The sequence below is a fragment of the Nuphar pumila genome, chromosome 16, assembly GCF_984573655.1.
Source record: "Nuphar pumila chromosome 16, dmNupPumi1.hap1.1, whole genome shotgun sequence".
NCBI lineage: Eukaryota > Viridiplantae > Streptophyta > Magnoliopsida > Nymphaeales > Nymphaeaceae > Nuphar > Nuphar pumila.
In genome coordinates, this window is record NC_143264.1 from 66,879,304 (window position 1) to 66,892,534 (window position 13,231).

Sequence of the window (13,231 nt, forward strand, 5' to 3'; positions counted from 1 at the left end):
CCTCATTTTGTACTTATGTCCAAGACAAAAATATTGAAACTTGGCATAAAAGACTTGGACATCCAAGTTACTCTAAAATGTATCTTTTTCCTTTTGGAAACAAGTTTTGTAAAGAAAAGGATATCAATTGCAAAGATTGCATTTTTAGAAAAATGAAGTCTACTCCTTTTCCTATTAGAACCTTTGTGACATCAAGACCTTTTGAATTGGTGCATTCCGATGTATGGGGACCATCTCCGGTTTTATCCAAAGGTGGTTATTCGTATTATGTTACGTTTATTGATGATTATACTAGATATGTATGGATTTATTTTCTTAATGCTAAATCGGAAGTTTTTAACTTCTTCAAAGAATTTCATGCAAAAGTTCAAAATCAATTTCAAAGTCAAATATCCATTCTTAGATCCGATTCGGGTGGAGAGTACTTATCAAATGATTTTCAATCATATCTAAAACAACATGGCATTTGTCATCAAAAATCTTGCCCAAGGACTCCTCAACAAAACGGTCTAGCGGAGAGAAAACATAGACATATTTTAGAAACCACTAGATCCTTACTCATTTCTAAAAATATTCCTAAAAATTTTTGGGCCGAAGCCGTGTTGACCTCCACCTATTTAATCAATAGGATGCCATCTTCAAAATTGCATAATATCTCTCCTTATGAAAAACTTTTCAATATGATACCCGACTACAATCGTCTTCGTATTTTCGGGTGTAAATGCTTTGTTCTTTTGCATAAAAGAGATAAATTGTCACCTAAAGCAATAGAATGCGTATTTTTAGGATATAGTGAAAATCAAAAGGGCTATAGATGCTTTGACTATAAGAACAATAAATTATTTGTTTCCAAAGATGTGACGTTTTTAGAAGAGGAAAATGGATTTGAAATTTTGGAAAAACCAAATGAAATTGATTATATGTTTATCAATGATCTTTTAGAAGACTCAAATGATGATCTTTTGAGTCATCCGAAATCTTTAGAAAATACTCATGATAATGATGTATCACCAACTAATGGTGACAATCTCCAAGTATACACTCGGCGTGAGGAAGCACAACCTATTAGTTCTTTAGAAAAATTCTTGCGGCTTAATGAACCCCTAGAAGAAACCTCTCTTAGGCGTTCTTCTAGAGAATCCATTCCACCAAATAGGTTTGTCTCATATGAAACTCTCTCACCTAAATATAGAGCTTGTCTAATTGCCTTGCACTCTTACTATGAACCTTCCCACTATAATCAAGCAAAAAATATTCCTCATTGGGTTGAAGCAATGAAAATTGAACTAGATGCTTTAAATAAAGCTAAAACTTGGGAAATAGTTCATCTTCCTCCAAATAAAAAAGCTATAGGATGTCGATGGGTCTACAAAGTCAAAACAAAAAGTGATGGTTCCCTAGAACGTTATAAAGCTAGATTAGTTGCTAAGGGATATTCACAAGAATATGACATCGATTATGAGGAAACTTTTGCCCCCGTGGCTCGCATGACAAGTGTTAGAACTCTAATAGCAGTAGCATCATCTAAGAAATGGCCTATATTTCAATTAGATGTTAAAAATGCCTTTCTTAATGGTCAGTTGAATGAAGAAGTATATATGGACCCTCCGCCGGAAATTAATGTTAACCAAGGTCAAACTCTTCGGTTATTAAAAGCTTTATATGGTCTTAAACAAGCCCCTAAGGCTTGGTATGATAGATTTAGTGCTATCATGTTAAAATTGGGATTTCGTTCATGTTATACTGACACTGCTCTCTTTGTTAAACGTGCAGGTAATAGTATCATCATCCTTCTGCTTTATGTTGATGATATGATCACCACTGGCAATGATGAAAGTGGTATTCTTAATGTTAAAAATATGTTAAAACATAATTTTGATATGTCTGATCTGGGTTTTCTCAGGTACTTTCTTGGTATAGAAGTAGCATACTCTCCTCGAGGGTATATACTGTCACAGATGAAGCTTGCTGCAGACATATGTTCCAAATCTGGGATTTCAGATAACAAAAAGGTGGAGACTCTCGAGGTTATCAATGCTAAATTACGACTGGAGGATGGAGTTCTGCTGGATGATCCTACGCCCTACAGGCAACTCATAGGCTCCCTCACCTATCTGACTATCACCAGGCCGGATATTGCTCATGCTGTGCACTCTGCAAGTCAATTTCAGCATGCTCCTACATCTGTGCATGAGTGCTGTGCTCCGGATCATTCGATACATCAAAAATACTTTGATTAAAGGGCTATTCCTATCCTCAATCTCTTCCTTAGACTTACTGGCTTATACTGATGCTGACTGGGGAGGAAACCCAAATGATTGAATCTCAACTACTGGCTTTTGTGTTTTTCTAGGAGATTCGCTAATTGCTTGGAGGTGCAAGAAACAGCAGAAAGTCTCGTTGTCTTCTACTGAAGCAGAATACAGGGCTATGGCAACCACTACAATGGAGCTTGTGTGGCTTCGAAGTCTTCTTCAAGATATGGGAGTCGAAATTACCGGTGCTTCGAAGCTTTGTTGCGACAACAAAAGTGCCATCTATATTGCCAGCAACCACACCTTTCATGAAAGGACTAAACATATTGAGATGGACTGTCATTATGTACGTGATGAATATCTTCGTGGGACAGTTACACTGCCATATGTCACTTCAGAATATCAACTTGCAGATTTCTTTACCAAAGCCCTGCCTGCTCCTCGCTTCTTGTTTCTTCTTGGCAAACTTTCGGTCATTCCCCCGTAAAGTTTGAGGGGGGGTGTTAAAACATATGTAATAATACCATAATACCCGATAGGGGTATTATGGTCATTTCACAAAGTACCCCATAGGGGTACTTATTTTGTTTCTCTTATTTTACTGTTTTTTATTTTTCTTTTTATTTTTTAAAATGTATTTTTTGGATACCGAAAAGGGGCCCCACAATGGAGTCGTTGGGGCCCCCAACGGTCACATATGTGACCGTTGGGGGCTCCCAACGACTCTATTGGGAGCCCCTTTGGTCTCCTTTTCTTATAAATAGGGGGAACCCCCCATGTATGTTGTATTGCTCTTGAGAGCTCCTCTTCAATAATAGTGATATTATTTTTCATGTGTGTAGCCTTTTTATAAGGCCCTTTGTATATCCCTTAGTGGATTTCCTCTCTTGTGCTTGTTGCACTTGTCCGTGTGGGACATTGTGAATGCTTTAGCATTCTTGGTTTCTTCCGCTTACTTCATTACACCTCTATGGGATGAGCTATCCTTACTAGAACCAAAATGGGTTTCTAGTATAGATGTGGAATTAAGGAGAGAACAAATGGAAAAAGAACACTTTTTCCAATTTTTACATGGGCTTAGGCCCGAATATGAACAAGTTAGATCCTCCCTCCTACATAGATCAAAGCCTCTTCCCTTGGAAGATGTCATAGCCGAAATATGCCAAGAAGAAACCCGTCTTGGCATGATTAAAGAAGGAGATGATGTCTTGGCCGTATCAAAACCCGGCAACCATATGAAAACCTACAAACCTCTACATTTTGGAAAGCAAAATAACTATAATGGCAACTATAGAAAAGCCATTTGCCATCATTGTCAAGAACCGGGTCATATAAGACCTAATTGCCCTAAGTTGAATGAAGCACCAAGAAATAAGGTTGCTTCCGTTGAAGAAGCTACTCAAAAGAAAGAGGAAGCAAACAAAGGAAAGGACTCTTTTTCTCTTGCTCAACTATCGGAAGCACTACAAACTCTACTCAAGATTCCATCAACTTCGGGTGCCGCCGTAGCCTCCTCCTCTCCTCCAGGTATGTCGTCTTGGATCCTTGACTCTGGAGGTTCCTTTCATATGACCCCCCTTGAAAATGAGCTTTCCGATTTATGTAATAATTATAAAAACTCCTATGTTTCAACTGCCGATGGTACATCTTTACAAGTTAAAAGTTTTGGAACCTTAAACTTTTCAAAAGATTTCTTTGTGCCAAACGTGAGAGTTGTACCTCAACTTAATTTAAATCTCCTCTCTGTTGCTCAAATATGTGATCATGGATGTAAAATCTCCTTCTCAACTAAGGATTGCTCTATACAGGATCTCCGGTCCGGGAAGCTGATTGGGCAAGGTCATAAAAGAGGAGATCTCTATTACATGAGCAACTTGAAACTCCCCACTAACTCTTTTTGTAACCATGTCCAAGATAAAAATATTGATATTTGGCATCAAAGACTTGGACATCCAAGTTTCTCAAAAATGTACTCCTTTCCATTTGGAAAGAAATTTTGTAATGAGAAACATTTTGTTTGCAAGAATTGTATTTTTGGCAAAATGAAATCTACCCCTTTTCCAAACCGAACTTTTGTGTCCAAAAGACCTTTTGAGTTAGTCCATTCGGATGTTTGGGGTCCTTCTCCCGTCATGTCTAAAGGAGGGTACTCCTATTACGTCACTTTTATCGATGACTACACTAGGTATGTATGGATCTACTTTCTCAATTTAAAATCCGAAGTCTTTGATTTTTTCAAAAAATTTCATATGATAGTTAAAAATCAATTTTCAAGTAATATCTCTACTCTTAGATCTGATTCGGGTGGAGAATATTTATCAAATGAATTTCAAAACTATTTAGAAGTAAATGGAATTTGTCATCAAAGATCGTGTCCTATGACTCCCCAACAAAACGGCTTGGCCGAAAGAAAGCATAGACACATCATGGAAACCACTAGGGCACTCCTTATTTCCAAAGAAATTCCAAAGAATTTTTGGGCCGAAGCTGCCTTAACCTCAAACTTACTTAATAAATAGAATGATATCTTCATCCTTACAAAATACATCTCCATACGAAAAACTATTTGAAAGAACACCCGACTTCAATAGATTAAGCGTTTTTGGATGTAAATGTTTTGTCCTTACTCATAAACGAGACAAATTATCTCCTAAAGCTATTGAATGTGTTTTCTTGGGTTATGGAGAAAATCAAAAGGGTTTTAGATGTTTTGACGTGAAAAATAACAAACTCTATGTATCCAAAGATGTTACTTTTTTGGAAAATGAAAATGGTTTTGTGAAAACTAAAGATATTGACGAAAGTGAATATACTTTTTTATTTGATCTTCTATCTCAAGAAGATAGACTCATCAAGAAGAGGAAATCTCTAATGAGTCTTTGAATGACCTAGAGGAAATTCCTCTTGATAATGTTATAGATGAGAATAATAGACCAATCCAAACATATGTTAGGCGTGGTCAACAAACTCAGTTGAGCGCCTTAGAAAAATACTCTCAAGGATCCAACATAGAAGAAACCTCTTTAAGGAGATCCAGTCGGATCTCCAATCCTCCTAATAGGTTTGTTTCCTATGAGTCCCTAACACCTAGATATAGAGCATGTCTAATTGCGTTGCATTCATTTCATGAACCTTCACACTATAATGAGGCCAAAGATATTCCCCAATGGGTTGAAGCCATGAACTTAGAGCTTAGTGCCCTTGAAAAAGCAAAAACTTGGGAAATAACTTCGTTACCCACAGGAAAGAAATCAATAGGATGTAGATGGGTCTTCAAAATTAAAACCAAGAGTGATGGTTCATTAGAACGTTATAAAGCACGGTTAGTAGCTAAAGGATATGCTCAGGAATATGGTATAGATTATGAAGAAACCTTCGCACCTATTGCTAGAATGACTAGTGTTAGGACTCTTATTGCTATTGCGTCAGTGAAAAAATGGCCTATCTATCAACTCGATGTTAAGAATGCATTTCTAAATGGCGAATTAAATGAAGAAGTTTACATGGATCCCCCACCAGGAGTATGTATTGGTAAAAATAAGATTCTTAAACTTAAAAAGGCATTATATGGTTTAAAACAAGCCCCAAAGGCTTGGCATGATAGATTTAGTAATGTAATGACAAGTTTGAATTTTCGTTCATGTTATACTGACACTGCTTTGTTTGTGAAAAGTGCAGGGTTTTCTTTGTGTTGATGATATGATTATCACAGGAAGTGATGAGTAAGGCATTAATGATATTAAAAAGGTTTTGAAAGAAAATTTTGATATGTCTGACCTTGGTTTCAGAAACCCCAGAAGTCATCAATGCAAAATTAAGGTTGGAAGATGGAACACCTCTCGAGGATCCTACTCCCTACCGGCAACTTATTGGGTCTCTAACCTACTTATCCATCACACGGCCAGACATTGCTCATGCCGTCCACTCTGTCAGTCAGTTTCAACATGCACCTACAACCGTGCACATGAGTGCAGTCTTAAGGATCGTCAGATATATCAAAAATACCATAACTAAGGGAGTTTTTCTTTCTTCTGCCTCGTCACTTGATTTGATTGCTTATACTGATGCAGATTGGGGAGGAAATCCCAATGACCGAGTCTGAACTACCGGATTTTGTGTTTTCTTAGGTGATTCTATGATTTCTTGGAGATGCAAGAAGCAACACAAAGTATCATTGTCCTCGACGGAAGCAAAATATCGTGCTATGGCCTCTACAACCATGGAACTTGTGTGGCTAAGAAGCCTCCTCAGTGATACGAGCATTGTCATCTCTACTCCTTCAAAGATGTGTTGCGACAACAAAAGCGCAATCTATATTGCAAGCAATCACACCTTCCATGAACGTACTAAGCATATTGAGATGGACTGCCATTACGTTCGTGATGAATACCTAAGAGGAATCATAGCACTACCTTACGTCACATCAGAATACCAGTTGGCGGACTTCTTCACTAAGGCTCTTGCGGCTCCTCGTTTTTTGTTTCTCCTTAACAAGCTTTCGGTTATATCCCCGTAAAGCTTGAGGGAGGGTGTTAAAATACATGCAATACATATATATATATATATATATATATATATATATATATATATATATATATATATATATATATGTGTGTGTGTGTGTGTGTGTGTGTAATACCCGATAGGGGTATTTTAGTCATTTCACAAGTACCCGATAGGGGTACTTGTTTTTCTTATTTTATTTTTCTCTTTATTTTTGTAAACTATATTTTTTTCTTTTTTGTTTTTTTGCTCACACAAAAGGGGCCCCACCATGTAGTCGATGGGGCCCCCAACGGTCACATTTGTGACCGTTGGGGGCTCCCAACGACTACATGGGGAGCCCCTAGGTGGCTCTCCTTTTAAGGCCTCTTGGCCATTCCCCCTCTCCTTCTTTTGTGTATAAATAGGGGTGAACCCCTCTTGTATTCTTAACTCTTGAGAGCTCTCTCTCTTTCAATAAGAGACATTTATATTTTTTATGTTGTGTTGTCTCTTGTGGGTTTGGGTATTAGCCCTCTTTTGTTTGTTCATTAGTGGATGTTGTAAGTGCTTAGTGCACTCTTTTCCGCATATTTCATTACAAAATTGTCACCCCAATCTATAAAATGTGTTTTTGTTGGGTATCCTAAGCACCAAAAAGGATATCGTTGTTATGATCCCATATCCCAGAGAGAATATGTCAGTGCGGATGTTTCATTTTTTGAGTCTATCCCATATTTTTCGAGTACTTCTCCAAGAATACATGCTAGTCAATGCGATTCATTCCCTCTTCCTGTTCCTCTTTTTCCATTAGAGTTTGTTCGTCTTGAGCCTCTTGTTCCCGGCTCGACTCTGTCTCGTTACAAAAATCCTTCTGTGGTGTACACACATCGAGCTCCACCCAACTCTATGCCTGTGCCATCAGCTTCTCCAGAGGTGAGTGTTCCTGACCCTACTGACGATTCTCTTGTTAATGGTGATTTACCTATTGCTCTTCGGAAAGGAAAAAGGCAATGTACACTTCATCCTATTTCTCAGTTTGTTTCCGAGGCCAGACTTGGGGAAAATATGAAGAATTTTGTATTAGCATTATCTGCTACCTCAGTTCCTCTCAATCACCATCACGCTCTTCTAGACCCCAAATGGGCGAAGGCCATGCAAGATGAAATGGATGCACTACTTTCTCGAAGAACATGGGACTTAGTTGATCCTTCACCTGAGGCTGATATTGTTGGTTGTAAATGGGTCTATACTATTAAGTATAACTCAGATGGATCGATTGAAAGGTTTAAAGCTCGCCTGGTTGCGAAAGGCTACACTCAAACTTATGGGGTGGATTTCTTTGAAACATTCTCTCCTGTCGCTCGCTTTGGGACTATTTGTCTTGTTTTGTCCGTCACAGTACACCATGGTTGGTCTCTATGTCAGCTTGATGTGAAAAATGCCTTTCTCTATGGAGACCTGAAGGAGACAGTTTACATGCAGCAAACTCTAGGGTTTGAAGTTCTGAGGGAGTGTTTGAAGGTGTGCAAGTTGAACAAGGCAATCTATGGTCTCAAGCAGAGTCCCCGTGCATGGTTATCCAAGCTGACTGAGGTCATGTCAGCATTTGGGCTTGTTTGCTCTGCCTCAGATCACTCTATTTTTATTAAAAAGACCGGCACAGGGATTGTGGTCATGATAGTATATGTTGATGACATTATAGTCACAAGAAGCAGCGAAAAAGATATTTCTGACACAAAGCTCCATCTTCATAAACACTTTGTGACTAAGGATCTGGGACCACTCAGATATTTATTAGGAATAGAGGTTGCAAGGAGTAAAGATGGACTAGTTCTGTCACAGCGGAAATATGTCTTGGACCTGCTAAAGGAAACATGGATGTTAGGTGCTAAACCTGCAAAGATTCCTATGGATCCCAAGTCTCATCTGTTTGATGAAAAATTCGAGTACGTGGACTGTAGCCATTATCGCTCCTTGGTTGGCAAGCTATTATACGTGACTGTGACCAGACCTAGCATATCTTTCGCAGTGAGCAAGATAAGTCAATTTATGGACAAACCTACAAAGACTCACTGAAATCCTGCTATAATGATTCGCAAGTATCTAAAGTTCTCCCCTGGTAAAGGACTATGGTTTAAACAAAACCTGTCTTTAGATGTTACTGCCTATTCAGATGCAGATTATGCAGGGTCGATTGTTGACAGAAAGTCCACAACTGGATTCTGTGTGTTTGTTGGAGGGAATCTGGTTACTTGGAGAAGCAAGAAACAAATTGTTATTGTCAGGTCAAGCGCTGAGTCAGAATATCGGGCTATGGCTCAAACTGCTGCTGAGATGATGTGGGTTAAATCTGTGTTGACTGATCTTCAAGTGAAAGTCTCATTACCTATGGAGATGATATTTGATAATAGAGATGCCACCTATATTGCTAATAACCCAGTATTTCATGAACGGACAAAGCATATTGAGGTGGATTGTCACTATACACGTGATCTGGTTCAGACTGGGTACATTTGCACCAAGCACATATCTTCAGAAAATCAAATTGTTGATGTCTTCACAAAACCTTTAGTGAGTTCAAATTTTTTGAAATGTTGTGACAAGCTGAGCATTATTGATATATATGCTCCAGCTTGAGGTGGAGTGTTAAGAAGTAGTCGTCACATATGGGTAGTTTAGTAACTACTCATATGTGACAGGGGCATTATTGTAAATAAGGTGTGTTTAATCCAGAGTTAGCGGAAGCTTCTTAGGTAGGTGGGAAGCTCGCTTCCCGGAAACTCGCTTCGAAAGCGCGATACTCCCCGCTTCCTAAACTTCATGGGAAGCTTGATTCCCCCACGCTTCTTCTATGCTTCTCATACACATGGCCTATGCATACTATATACTTTTCTCACGTTTCTTTTCATCTTTTTCATATATTTTTTCTCATGCTTTCACTCACTTTCCATGTACTTTCTTTAAATTGGTAACCATCATTGTTAGATTTTAACAAAAAATTTAACTCTTTTACAGAAAAATCATGAAATATAAAAATGATCAATTTTATTTTAGTTTTTATTTGTTTCTTGTTTGATTCCATATTGCTTCATTTTTTATTCATATTTTGCTTTTAAATTGAAACTTCGCTTCCCGCTTCGTATAAATTTTAAAATACCTCGCTTCTCGCTTTCGCTTCCCGTATCGTTTCCCGCTTTCACTTCCTAGTTTGGCAACCTTGGTGTAATCTCTCTATTTAAGTGAGATTAGACCTAACTATCAAAATATGATATACGATTCAATTTTCTTCTTGACAAACTTTCGGTCATCACACCATAAGTTTGAAGGGATGTTAAAATTTAAATTATATATATATATATATATATATACCCGATAAGGGTAAAACTGCCATTTTTCTTTTATACATATTCACTTTGAATATGATTATGATTGTATTTGTTTTTTTTTTCTTTTTGTTTTTTTTTACTTTATTTCTAGCCTTTGGGGGGGCCACATAATAGACGTTGGGCCCCTCCAACTGTCACAATTGTGTCCAACGTCTATATGTGGAGCCCCTCCAAGGTCTCCACAGGTTCAACCCCTTTGTATTTCAAAAGTTTTTTAGCAAAAGCTTTCTTCCTATTCAATAAAGATTTCCTTTTATTTTTTATGCCTTTGTGCATTTGTAATCTCTTGTATGTGTTGTGCCTTTGAGCACACTTGTTTTAAATGTTCTTCTTGTGACTTAGTGCTTTTGTGCACATGGTCTCTTTGAAGACATTTCAGTCTCCGTAATTTAATATGGCTTGTGATAATCACTAGCTTACTTTTGTCCAATGTGATGATCATCATCACTGTTGATCCTTATCCCATCAAATTGGCCATATTAAGATGAGATCCATTGATTCACTTCTGGAATTATTGATGCTTAAAAGAATTGAATTGTTTTCACCAAGTTACATTTGCTTGCCTTGCAAAATCCGATATGCTCATCTCACGACTCCATAATTTGTTTTGTTGGTTAAATTGTATTAGATGATTTTCTGATCATCATCATCATTACCAAACAATGTCATCATTATTGAACTGTGACGAGTTAAAAGCACAATGAGCTTTTATTTTATCAATGTACCTATTGATTAAATAAATGCAAAATGAATGTGGGCAATACTAATTTTGTTGGTGGTTAGCAACTTTGAGGTTTTATAAAGCATCGTTACAGGCATCCTACTAATTTGCATATATGGTATATCAATATGTTTGTAGTCAAGCTTTCGGTATACTAGCAAAACTTAGATGCCTGCATTCCTCCAGTTTGGTTAATTCATTATTATACTTTATCATAACGTTCCATGTCTGGAAAGATGAAGATAAGAACTGCACCCTTTATTATTTCCTTTCCGTGTTTTAGGTACTGCGTGACACCTTCCTATTGTTTTTCTTCTTTCTTCTCTTTTAGGTGCTGAGTACCTAGCTAGCGATCTGGGTCTACTTGTGGAGAATGCCACAGTTGAGCAGCTGGGTATAACAAGAAAGGTGACTGTCACCAAGGACTCTACAACCATAATTGCTGATGCTGCTAGCAAAGATGAGAAAGCAAGGATTGCTCAAATCAAGAAAGAGTTGGCAGAAACTGACTCGATCTATGACACTGAGAAGCTGGCTGAAAGAATTGCCAAGCTTTCTGGTGGTGTTGCTATCATCAAGGTAGGTGCTGCAACTCAAGCAGTGCTGGAGGACCGAAAGCTCAGGATTGAGGATGCCAAGAATGCAACCTTTGCTGCAATCGAGGAGGGAATCGTCCCTGGTGGAGGCACTGCTTTTGTTCACCTTTCATCTTGTGCTCCAGCCATCAAGTAGAAAATGGAGGATGCAGATGAGTGGCTTGGTGCCGACATTGTGCAGAAGGTACAACACCATCCTCCTGATACCAGTAGGCAATATTTCATTGGTCTGTTATTCTAAGCCATGAATGGCAACTTTTTCAGGCACTGGTGGCACCGGCGGCACTGATAGCGCACAATGCCGGAGTGGAAGGGGAAGTTGTGGTTGAGAAGATAAGGGGAGGAGAGTGGGAGGTTGGCTACAATGCCATGACTGATAGGTATGAGAACCTCGTCGAAGCAGGAGTCATCGATCCAGCAAAAGTCACATGCTGTGCATTGCAAAATGCAGCGTCTGTGGCCGGCATGGTTCTTACCACACAAGCCATTGTTGTCGAGAAGCCAAAGGTCAAGACACCAGCACCCGCTGCACCGCAAGGTCTAGCCGTGTAAATTAAAGGTACATGTTGCTTAGTTAACTAGGCAGGTAGAGAGACTAATAGGAGATTGAGAGGGCTATAGATGAAGCGAATCAGTGACACCCATCTTTGTTGTAGTTGCTGGGCAAGCTGGAGTTTGTAGTTCCCCTATTGGGATTTTATAGTTATTGCAGTTTTGCTGCAAAATGAAAATTTCAGCCAAAAGGCAACGCTCCTACAATTTGGACAATTCTTGTGTGCAGTTAAATGATTCGGTTCTCCATAATTTGTTCCTATGATTGAACATTGAATAAGCGTCACCTGTCACCAACACTACCCATATTATGACTAGGGCGTAACCTTGTGTCACAACATCACCATATCTGTTTGGTTTGTCGTTATAAATTTAGACAGTGGAAGACTGCAATAGATTCATTCAATTCATCATCACCTTTTGTGGTATTTTATGGCTCAAAGTGCAATTTTAAGATGGCCTTCAGTTAATGCTTCTTTACTTTTGTTTTTATATTTTGTTTCTATTTTTAATCTTTTGTAATTTTTAAAGAAATGATTCAATCTGTCGCGAGATTTTTCTCGTGTCACCATTTCTGATATGTGGTGACTAACATAATATTAATATGGCTTTTGACACTTGTAATGGTTCTTTACTTTTATTCTTTGGTTTCCTTTTTTCTGTTTTTCTAAATGTATTGAGATCTTGACACCTCTTTTGGAATAAAAAAACAAGGTATTAATTTATAGCTAAAATTTTCTTGCTGAAAAGACCTTGACACTTGACAGTGACGTTTCTTCTCTGGTTTAACTTATGTCGATGAATCAGATTTTGAAACATGACCGCACTGGTCATGTAAATAGTATGTTTCCGGAAATGCCTCACAATTCTCCCAAATCCTCGTGTCTAAAATTTTGATTCTCGTTTTTTTAAGATATTTTTGCTCTCGCAACTATAGCATTATGTTTGCAAATCATTTTTATGAATGTTTTCAAAATGTGTAAACTCTTTTTTATTAAAAAAAATCACATCGTAAAATGTTGTTTTCATATTTTTTGGACATTCATGATTTACGAATGTCAGTATTATATTTGCGGACCTCCTTTTATTAAACACTCTTATATTTGCAGATATTATAGCCTTCGTATACGAATGTCTTCGCACCTCTTAGTAAAAGGAGGTTCATACATTTTAGAGGCATTCACAAACATGATTTTCTAATGTCATGCCATGTTTGTGGACCTTTTACTAAAGGAG

At 38.0% G+C, this 13,231-nt stretch overlaps 1 pseudogene across 1 annotated transcript in view; it reads left to right on the forward strand.

Moving 5' to 3' along the window:
* The window catches only part of LOC149813399 (ruBisCO large subunit-binding protein subunit alpha-like), a 43,224-nt pseudogene extending 30,981 nt beyond the window's left edge, over positions 1-12,243 (forward strand). Inside the window, exons 7-8 of the transcript XR_016428241.1 lie at positions 11,179-11,627; positions 11,708-12,243. The product of XR_016428241.1 is annotated as a ruBisCO large subunit-binding protein subunit alpha-like (transcript). The remainder of the gene's footprint in view (positions 1-11,178; positions 11,628-11,707) is intronic.
* Positions 12,244-13,231: the final 988 nt, after the last annotated feature.